The sequence below is a fragment of the Tachyglossus aculeatus genome, chromosome 1 (assembly GCF_015852505.1).
Source record: "Tachyglossus aculeatus isolate mTacAcu1 chromosome 1, mTacAcu1.pri, whole genome shotgun sequence".
Taxonomy (NCBI): domain Eukaryota; kingdom Metazoa; phylum Chordata; class Mammalia; order Monotremata; family Tachyglossidae; genus Tachyglossus; species Tachyglossus aculeatus.
Window position 1 is genome coordinate 119,759,931 of NC_052066.1, and position 11,425 is coordinate 119,771,355.

Genomic DNA, 11,425 nt, shown 5'->3' on the forward strand with positions numbered 1-11,425 from the left:
CCCAAGGAGTTTACAGTCTAGAAGGGGAGATGGACGTTGCAATCAATTGTGGTTATGTTCATAAATCAGTCAATCGTATTTATTGAGCATACACTGTGTGCAGAGGACTGTACTAAGCACTTGGGAGAGTCCAATATAACAGACACATTCCCTGCCCACAATGAGCTTACTGTAGTGGGGCTGAGGGTGGGTGAGTACCTATCATCATCATCATCAATCGTATTTATTGAGCACTTACTGTGTGCAGAGCACTGTACTAAGCGCTTGGGAAGTACAAGTTGGCAACATATAGAGACAGTCCCTACCCAACAGTGGGCTCACAGTCTAAAAGGGGGAGACAGAGAACAAAACCAAACATACTAATAAAATAAATAGAATGGATATGTACAAGTAAAATAAATAAATAAATAGAGTAATAAATATGTACAAACATATATACACATATACAGTACCTAGTGCTCAAAAGGTACAGATCCAAGTGAAAAGGCAGAGGGCGAGTGAGTAGGTGAAATGAAGGCTTAGTCTGGGGAGGACTCTTGGAGGAGATGTGATTTTAATAAAGCTTTGAAGGTGGGGAGAGGGTGATCTGTCATGTCCTCTGTCCCTTCCCCTCCTCCCAGAGGCCTGCCTGTTTCAGCCTGAGTCACCTCCACCCCGAGTTATCCCTGGACCATCTTGCTCCGCATTCAGCAGCGCTCAATAAATACGATTGAATGACTGAATGATGTAAATCTATGTGGCCCAGACTTGATGACTGATCCCAGACTCAAGGGCAGATCCTCACTCAAGTGTGACCCTGGGGCTTCCCCGCCTCGTTTTGGGATCACTTGGGCAAAGGAAACCCAAAAGCAAGCCCTAAGATCACCAGTGTGGCAGGGTTAAATTGAGAACCTAAATTTCCTAACTCTTAAACATGGAGTCTTAGCCAGCTAACGTGTCTCCTGAGCCCTTTTCTCTGGTTAACGTCTCACGTGTCAGATTTCCATCATTTTCTTCTTCATGATCTCTGTTTCCTTGTCTCCTCATAACTTCCTTGCTGTTTTCCTTGCTGTTAAAAACCAAGCAGTTTGTCAACAAGTGAGAAGATCTCCAAATGATGATAACAAACTTTTGACTTGTTCGTTGCTCAATCCCTAGATATCCCTTCAAATAATAATAATAATCGCAGTATTTGTTAAGTGCTTTCTATGTGCCAAGCACTGTACTGAGCTTTGGGGTGGATATGAGATCAGGTCCACATGCGGCTGTCAATCTAAGAAGGAGGGAGTACAGGTATTGAATCCCCATTTTGCAGATGAGGGAACTGAGGCACAGAGAAGTTAAATAACTTGCCCAAGGTCACACAGCAGACAAGTTGTGGAACTGGGGTTACAACCAGGTCCTGCAACTCCCAGGCCCATTTTCTTTCCAGTAGGCCATGCTGTTTCAAAGCTATCTCTATGGCAAGTGAGAAAACCAGAATAATAGGGCCAAGGAGCAGCATGGCCTAGTGGGAAGAGCACAGACGTGGGAATCCGAGAACCTGCACTCTAATCCCATCTCTGCCAATTGCTTGCTGTGTGACCGTGGGCAAGTCACTTAACTTTGCCTCAGTTCTCCTGTTCTAATAATAATTGTAATAATAATAATAATAATGGCATTTGTTAGGCGCTTACTATGTGCAAAGCGCTGTTCTAAGCCTTGGAGGGGAATACAAGGTGATCAGGTTGTTCCACATGGGGCTCACAGCCTTAATCCCCATTTTACAGATGAGGTAACTGAGGCACAGAGAAGTTAAGTGACTTGCCCAAGGTCACACAGCTGACAATTGGTGGAGCCGGGATTTGAACCCATGCCCTCTGACTCCCAAGCCCGTGCTCTTTCCATTGAGCCACGCTGCTTCTCTACTGCTGTAATTGCAGTAGTATTTGTTAAGCGTTTACTATCTGTTTTATTTGTACATATTTACTACTCTATTTTATTAATGATGTGCATATAGCTATAATTCTATTTATTCTGACGGTTTTGACACCTGTCTATTTGTTTTGTTGTCTGTCTTTCCCTTCTAGATTGTGATCCCATTGTTGGGTAGGGACCGTCTCTATATGTTGCCAGCTTGTATTTCCCAAGCACTTAGTACAGTGCTCTGCACACAGTAAGCACTCAATAAATACAATTGGATGAATGAATGTGCCAGGCACTGTACTAAGTGCTGGGTGGATACAAGCAAATCGGGTCGGTCACAGTCTCTGTCCCATATGGGGCTCACAGTCTTAATCCCCATTTTACAGATGAGGTAACTGAGGCGAAGTGAAGTGAAGTGAAGGTCACAAGGCAGATTTTATGCGGAGCTGGGATTAGAACCCAGGTCCTTCTGACTCTCAGGCCAATGCTGTATCCACATAGCCATGCTGCCAGTTAGACTGTGAGCCCCATGCGGGACAGGGAATCTGTCCAACCTAATTAATTTGTACCTACCCCAGCACTTAGAACAGTGTTTGACGTATAGTAAGAGCTTAACAAATAGCGTTTTAAAAAAAAGGGGGATCTTCAAGAGTCATTCCCTTGAGTGACAACACCTAGCAACATGCTCTTTGGTGAGTGCTCAAAATTCAACCACTGGGTTCAGTGTGGCGGAAAGCATTATGCTGTTTTAGGCCCCTCCCGGTTGGGCACAAGTGGCAGTCTGCATGGTGGCCTACGGACCCCCAGTACACTCTGAGAATGGCCTGAGAGGTCTACTCCAAGGCTTAGACAACTTCCACCCAAGTGAAGGAACAGTTCAAGCTTTCCACACAACATTGTCTATCTCCTTGTCCCTGAATTGAGTTGGCACCTAAACCCTCCCAAATAGCCTTCTGCCCCTTCTTCATCGTTAGCTTCGAAGGCCAAGCTGGCACAGGGAGAATGTGGCACAGACTGGCACAGACTGAATGTGAAGTTGGAAAGAGAAGGAAGAGTCCAGGATAATGCCAAGATCACAAGCATCAGAGGCGGGGAGGCTGGCAATGTTGCTGACTGCAAGGAAGGTGAGGAGAAGGAAGGAGAGGACTCAGGAAGGAAGCTAAAAAATTCAGTTTTAAACGTACTGAGTTTAGAGTTCTGGTGGGACATCCATTAGGAGACTTGACACAAATTTAGCCCAGTGCCATCTCGGAGAAACGGGCCAAACAGGTAAGCTTTCCAGCCTAAACATGAGACTACTATTGATAAAAAAAACTCTGCTGTTACCCAACAAAAGCTATATCCTTACCTTAACCAACTCAAACGTTTATTGAGTGCCTATTTTATACAGGACACTGTGCTAAGCACTGGGGAAATTATGAAGTGGGTAAAACAGACTTTCTGGCACCCAGAAAGTTTAAAGCCCGAGCGGGAAGATAAACAGGAGGAAGTTCTTGAGAAAAACCAGACCATTCTGTTCTTCGAAAACAATTTCATGCACAGTTTACAGAATGGACCAAATGAGATAATCTCTTGGGCACACATATCACCTTTTCAGGAAGCCCACAGAACCCCAGGGGCATAATATAATCAATCCTCAGCAACCTGACCAGATCGGGTGGGAGCATAGGTATTTTTAGCCCTTATTTTACAGCCAAAGCCAATGGGGCACAGGGTGAGTACATTTCTATGAGAAATTTAAAATAAGGGTAGCTTGTGGCCGTGAATTTAAGAAATTCCCACTTACATAATAATAATTGCAGTATTACTATGTGCCAGGCTCTGTACTAAGTGCTGGGATGAACACAAGCAAATAAGGTTGGACACAGTCCCTGTCTGGCATGGGGCTCACAGACTCAATCTATTTTACAGAGGAGGTAACTGAGGCCCAGAGAAGTGAAGTGAGCAGCAGAATGACATATAGTCTGGAAAGAGAAGAGGCTGGAAGGTAGGGAGACCAGTGAGGAGGTCGATAGAGTGATCCAGCAGGAATAAGATGAGTCCCTGGCCCAGGGTGATGGCCAGCAAGGGCTGGAGCCTGGGAACTATGTAGAAAAAAAATGGGTGTGATTTAGTAACAGACTGAATGTGAAGGTGGAAAGAGAGGGAAGAGTCCAGGATAATGCCAAGATTCATTCATTCATTCAATCACACTTATTGAGCGCTTCACAAGCATCAGAGGAGGGAAGGATGGCAAAGTTGTCCACTGTGAGAGGAAAGTGAGGAGGAGGAGAGAAAGGATTGAGGAAGAGAGATAAGAAGTTCAGTTTTAAACGTACAAAGTTTAGAGTTCTGGTGGGACATCCATTAGGAGAATGTTTTGTAGACAAGAGGAGCTATGCAAATATGGAAGAGATGAGAGGTTGGGGCCATAGAAGTAGATTTGGGAGTCCTCCTCATGAAGGTGGTAGTGGAAGAACTACCTTCCTCTCCCTCTCTTCCCCCTCTCCGTCCCCCCCACCTTACCTCCTTCCCCTCCCCACAGCACCTGTATATAGGTATATATGTTTGTATGTATTTATTACTTTATTTATTTTATTTGTACAAATTTATTCTATTTATTTTATTTTGTTAATATGTTTTGTTTTGTTGTCTGTCTCTCCCTTCTAGACTGTGAGCCCACTGTTGGGTAGGGACCATCTCTGTATGTTGCCAACTTGTACTTCCCAAGCACTTAGTACAGTGCTCTGCACACAGTAAGCGCTCAATAAATACGATTGAACGAATGAATGAATGAATGGAAGCTGCAGGAGCAGATGCAAGAAAGTCACTTAACCTCACTGGCCTTCAGTCAATCAATCAATTTATTGGTATTTATTGAGCACTTACTGTGTACAGAGAACTGTTTTAAGCACTTGGGAGAGTACAGTGGAGATGGTAAACACATGCTCTGCCCACAACAAACTTACAGTCTAGAAGGGGAAATAGACATTAATATAAATAAATTCTGGATATGTACGTAAGTGCTATGGGGCTGAGGATGGGGGTGAATGCCGGGCTAAAAGGGTATAGGTCTATATGCATTGATGATGCAGAAGGGACAGGGAGTTGAGGAAAATAGGGCTTAATTAAAGAAGGTTTCATGGAGGAGATGTACCCTTAATAGGACTTTGAAGGTGGAGAGAGCGGCAGTCCAGGATATATAGAGGGGGAGGGAGTTCCAGCGGTCCGGCGTATATAGAGGGAGAGGGAGTTCCAGGCCAGAAGGAGTTTGTACATATTTATTCCTCTATTTATTTATTTATTTATTTATTTATTTATTTATTTATTTATTTATTTATTTATTTTACTTGTACATATTTATTCTATTTATTTTATTTTGTTAATATGTTTGGTTTTGTTCTCTGTCTCCCCCTTCTAGACTGTGAGCCCACTGTTGGGTAGGGACTGTCTCAATATGTTGCCAACTTGTACTTCCCAAGCACTTAGTACAGTGCTCTGCACACAGTAAGCTCTCAATAAATACGATTGATTGATTGTGGGAAAGGGGTCAGTCATGAAAAGGGTAATGGTGAGCAAGCTGGCGCTAGAGGAGTGAAGTGGGCAGGCAGGGCTGCAATAATAATAGTGATGGCATTTGTTAAGCGCTTACTATGTGTGAAGCACTGTTCTAAGTGCTGGGGGATACAAGGTGATCAGGTTGTACCATGTGGGGCTCACAGTCTGAATCCCCTTTTGACAGATGAGGGAACCGAGGCTCAAAGAAGTTAAGTGACTTGCCCAAGGTCACACAATAGACATGTGGGGGAGCCGGGTTTGGAACCCATGACCTCTGACTCCCAAGCCCCTGCTTTTTCCACTGAGCCACGCTGCTTCTCTGAGATCAGCAACGTAAGGTAGGAGGGGGCAGGCTGATTAAGTGCTTTAGGACACCTGCTTTTACCTCTCTCACAAGAATCTTTTGAAGATAAGTTGATGTAAGTAATGTGAAAGTATTGTGGAAAATACATGTGCTATATAAAATCAAAACATTATTTTCTAAGTGGTTATACTATGGCTTTTTTCATGTTTTCCAATTGAAGAGCCCATCTTGTTTAAAAATATATTTTTAATCAACAGTCAAATTCTAATCCATATTCTTGATTTATCCTTTTGCAGGAAGGTGACCTAGAAAAGCATATTTCAGACTCACCAGTCTAGACTTAGAAGGAAAAAAAAAGTAAATGAAAGGTAGTTTGGGAGCAAATCTGTCCCTGTTTGCTCAGGTAGTTCAGATGAAGCTGGCAGGAGAAGGTAATATTGTTGCCACACTTCTTTTGCTTTGATTTATTTATTGCCCTTGTGGAGCTCTTCCTTTTATGCAGAGCAGAGCACTAAGTAATGAAGAAATGATGAGGGTTTTCAATTCAGACAGTCTTCAGCCCACAGGCGACACAGAATCTAAAAGAGGGGATGGAGAGAGAACCAGTAATAAGTACCCAAGGTAATTAACCTGATAAAACAAAATTGATAAATTGGCGAACAGCACAAGGGCAGGAGCCATAAGAGCTGTGGAATCAATCAATCAATCAATCAGTCGTATTTATTGAGCACTTACTGTGTGCAGAGCACTGTACTAAGCGCTTGGGAAGTACAAGTTGGCAACATATAGAGACGGTCCCTACCCAACAGTGAGCTCACAGTCTAGAAGACTGTTAAGACTGTTAAGACTGACCAGAAGAAGTTAATCAGGTTGGACCTACAGTAGTCCCTGTCCCACATGGGGGGCTCACGGTCTCCATCCCCATTTTCCAGATGAGGGAACTGAGGCCCAGAGAAGTGAAGTGACTTGCCCAGGTCACACAGCAGACGAGTGGAAGAGCCGGGATTAGAACCCAGGTCCTTCAGACGCCCAGGCCCGGGCTCTACCCACTAGGCCAAGCTGTTTCTCCTGAAGATCCATTTTGTGTGTCAAGTTCAAAAGACCATTCATTCATTCAATCATTCATTCATTCATTCAATCATTTATTGAGCACTTACTGTGTGCAGAGCACTGTACTAAGCGCTTGTGAATGTTTCAGCTAAAGGAATAGTTAGTATCTGTTAATTGCTTACTATGTGCCAGTTGCTGTGCTAAGTGCTGGGGGTAAAAACAAGCTAAGCAGGCTAGACACAGTCTGGCACTCACAATCTTCATCCCCATTTTCCAGATGACTGAGGCCCAGAGAAATTAAATGACTTGCTCAAGGTCGCGTAGCAGACGAGTGGTGGAACTTAGGTCCTCTCACTCCCAGGCCTCTTCCACTTACCTGGCAGGGCCAGACCCAGCCTTTCCCACTCTCCAACAGTTGTTTCAGGAATGCTGAAGCTGCATATCCTCTAGAGCAGGATAGGTCTCAGCTCTGGTGGTGGCAGGTAGGGGAGGGAGAAGCCTGCCTACTAATCCTTGGACCTGGATTCCAAGAAGCAGTGTGTCCTAGTGGATAGAACATGGGACTGAGAGTCAGAAGGACCTGGGTTCTAATCCTGACTCCTCCCCTTGTCTGCTCTGTGACCTTGGGAAAGTCCCTTCATGTCTCTGGGCCTCATCTTTAAAATGGAGATTAAGACTGTGAACCCCATGTGAGACGGGGACCTTGTCCAACTGGATTGGCTTGTATCCACCCCTGTGCTTAGTACAGTCCCTGGCACAAAGTAAGCGCTTAACAAATGCCACAATTATCATTAATTTTAATTATTGTCGTTATTATTATTAAATACCATAAAAAGAGTCCCTGGGCCTTGAATAGTGGAGAACTCAGCCCAAATTTTCAGGATCCAATAGATTCTTTACTTTGCTGAAAGAACCTATGAAAGAAAAGTCACTTGTGGTTGATTTGGATTTAGGGCTCCAACACTTTTCTTCTTGCTTTCCTAAAATACTCCTTTTATTCCAGGCCCGTACCCTTCCACAAAGACAGCTGATACCAAGTAGGGCAGAGCCACTCCAACAGAGGGAAACATAGTAAAGGGATCCTTGAGCAGGGGTGTATACTCCAAACAAGTTAGTAATGCTCCACTAATCCAGCAGAATTTTGAAATTTCAGAGCTGAATCCACCTCTCTGATTCTGAGCCATTTAAATAGTACCTCCAGTCTGAGTGACCATCTTTTGCCAACAAGCAGCATGATGTTTCTTCACAGCCCCAGTTGGGTGCCCAGGCAATTAATTTCATTGAGCCAGAGTCTGTGAGATGGAGGGGGCGGTGGTAATGAGTGATCCCTGTTCATGAATCAGTCAATCAGCGGTATTATGTCACAAGGTGACTGTAAGGGTAAGTCAGATTGCCAACTCTCAGAAGTGAAGTGTCATGGGAATGGTGTCTGCTTCTGTGACTCTGCAGGCTAAAATCTCCACTGTTTTCATTTTCATGTCAAATTGCAGCCATGGATCCTTTAAATAGGGACTAAAGCCATCGGCAAGGGACTAATAAGTACCCTCCCGAGGTTGTCACTGCTTGCCAAGGCGAAGGTTGTGAGGGTGGGACTCCTCACTTCAGTCACTCCTTCCCCAAGAGACACAGAAGAGTGCATGGGAAGCAGCATGGCATAGTGGATAGACCAAGAGCCTGGGAATCAGGTGATGGGTTCTAATCCCAGCTCCGCCACTTGTCTGATGTGTGACCTTGGGCAAATCACTTCACTTACCTCATTCCCTCATCTGTAAAATGGGGATTGAGACTGCAAGCCCCACATGGGACAGGAACTGTGTCCAACCCGATTTGTTTGTGTCCATTCCAGAGCTTAGTACAGTGCCTGGCACATAGTAAGTGCTTTTACAAATTCCATTATCATTCTTCTTATTATTCTTCTTATTATTATTACTGCAGGGAATAGGAACCCCACATAGTCTAGTGGAAAGAGCATGGTCCTGGGAGTCTAAGGACCTGGGATCTACTCCCAGCTCTGCCACCTGCCTGCTGTGAGACCTTGGGCAAGTCATCTAGATTTCTTTCCCTCACCTAGGAAATGGGGATTCTACCTGTTGCCCTTCCTGCTTAGATATTTTTCCCATGTGAGGTAGGATCTGTGTCTGGCCTGATTATCTTGTAGCTGCTCCAGTGTTCAGTACAGTGCTTGACACAGAATAAATGGTGAATAACAATAATAATAATAATAATAATAATGGCATTTATTAAGCACTTACTATGTGCAAAGCACTGTTCTAAGCACTGGGAATTTACAAGGTGAACATATACCTTACTTACTATCATTCAAGGCCCTACTGAGAGCTCACCTCCTCCAGGAGGCCTTCCCAGACTGACCCCCTTCCTTCCTCTCCCCCTCATCCCCCTCTCCATCCCCCCCATCTTACCTCCTTCCCTTCCCCACAGCACCTGTATATATGTATATATGTTTGTACATATTTGTTACTCTATTTATTTATTTTACTTGTACATATCTATTCTATTTATTTTATTTTGTTAGTATGTTTGGTTTTGTTCTCTGTCTCCCCCTTTTAGACTATGAGCCCACTGTTGGGTAGGGACTGTCTCTATATGTTGCTAACTTGTACTTCCCAAGCGCTTAGTACAGTGCTCTGCACACAGTAAGCACTCAATAAATATGATTGATGATGATGATGATGATTAAGTAGCCTGGTGTATGCCGGGTGGATTGAGCTGTTTCCTCCTACAGTGCCACTCCCAGAGGCTGGGATCAGACTCCCTGTACATCAGCGCTTAGAACAGTGCTTGGCACATAGTAAGCGCTAAACAAATACCATCATTACTGTTATCTGCTATGAGGGGTGGGTATGGTGCCCCATGTATCTCTCTGTATGACTACTGGTATTCAGCCCTGGCAGGATAGTTAGGGACCAGGACCCGGGCAGGATGGGATTGGTCAGACAACACAATGTGGCCGGCCTCTATAAGGTTCTCTGGGGCCCTACCCTGATTTGCTCTTGGCTTTCCTTCACTTATAATCTCCCTTCCCAACCCTCACCTTATCGTGGTCAAATCTCATGAATGGAAATTAAAATACTCACCTACTCGCAGAGTGGAGATACTCTAAGGAACCACAAAGGTGGAAGTTTGGGCTGAATTTTTGCTCATATTTTCATGAAAAAAAATTGAAAGAAAAAGTGTTTGGCTCTTTTTAGATTGTGGGCCCACCTAAGGACCAGGGATTGTGTCTAGTTCCCGCCAATGTACACTTCCCCAGTGTTTAGTACAGTGCTTTTACACACAGTAAGACATTAATAAGTAATATTACTACTAGTTCTCTTCTTCAGATGAGGTTGGCCTGAAGATTGTTCAAGATGTGAACTGCAGGTGTTGCATCCACTGCAGTCGTGTCAAAAACACACTTACATTTTTCACTTTCATCAGCAAATATCTTTCCAGTCTTACAGGAGATAAGGCACTGAACCAGGTGCCACTAGGGTATAAGTCACTGGCAAAATGGAAGTTTGAAGGTAAGACACTTTTGGGGGGAAAGCAAGCTAAGAAAACGGAGCTTTGTACAAATTCAGGAAAGATCTGGCGAGGAATAGCAACTAGGCCTCAGGCCCTTTCTGATCCATTACTTCTCAAGTCTCTCACATCCAACAACCTCCTTAGCTTCCTTCCACTCTGAAGCTTAATGCTTTTAGACTGTGAGCCCTTTTAGACTGTGAGCCCACTGTTGGGTAGGGACTGTCTCTATATGTTGTCAACTTGTACTTCCCAAGCACTTAGTACAGTGCTCTGCACACAGTAAGCGCTCAATAAATACGATTGATTGATTGATTGCTGTCAATTCTGAGCATTACCCAGAATTCTCAACCATTATTTTTTCTTACTGCTTGTCACCAGTTGCCCAAGGATGGGTTCATTTGGGAATCGGTGTGGCAAGAGAGAGACCGGGGATAGAAAGGCTGAGTTTTATACAAAATTTATTCCATGAGGCAAATTGAATTATTTGATGATTTTAGATGCTGTGAATTGAACCTCCCTTTCAGGAGAAATATGGTTATTTAACGATATTAGAGGTTCCCTATTGGGACGAATATACTTACGTGTTACTCTTGCTTGGCAAAACCCCCAGATCCCACCCAGGAGGAATTCACTTATGGTTTGTTCACACGTGGTGAGGCAGCTAGCTCCCACCCATGAACACTTCCCACTTGGGAGGAATCCACTTATATGTTACACACCCATGGTGAAGCGCCTAGCTCCCACCCACGAATACTTCCCACTTGGGAGGAATCCACTTATGCGTTACACATCCAAGGCGAAGCGCCTGGCTTCTAGCCCCACGAGAGTTCAGCAGGATGGGACACTGTCCCATCCCACGGCTCCTCACCTGATGCAGGCAGAGCGGGCTTCTCACGCTTTGGGCAGAGGGGACTCGCAGCCAGCTGCTACCAGTCTCGTTCTGCTGCACAGAAGGTCAGAGGCCGCAGGTATTTATCACCTGTGCTCCTAGGCCATTCCAGCTTCCGACCTCAGTTTATCCAATCTCCGCCCTCTCCCCTCCTCCATCCTTAATTTGATTGGCACGGGGGCGAGGGACACCTTCTGTATTCCCAGCTTGGGCTGTCAATCTAGCAGTTTTGGTTG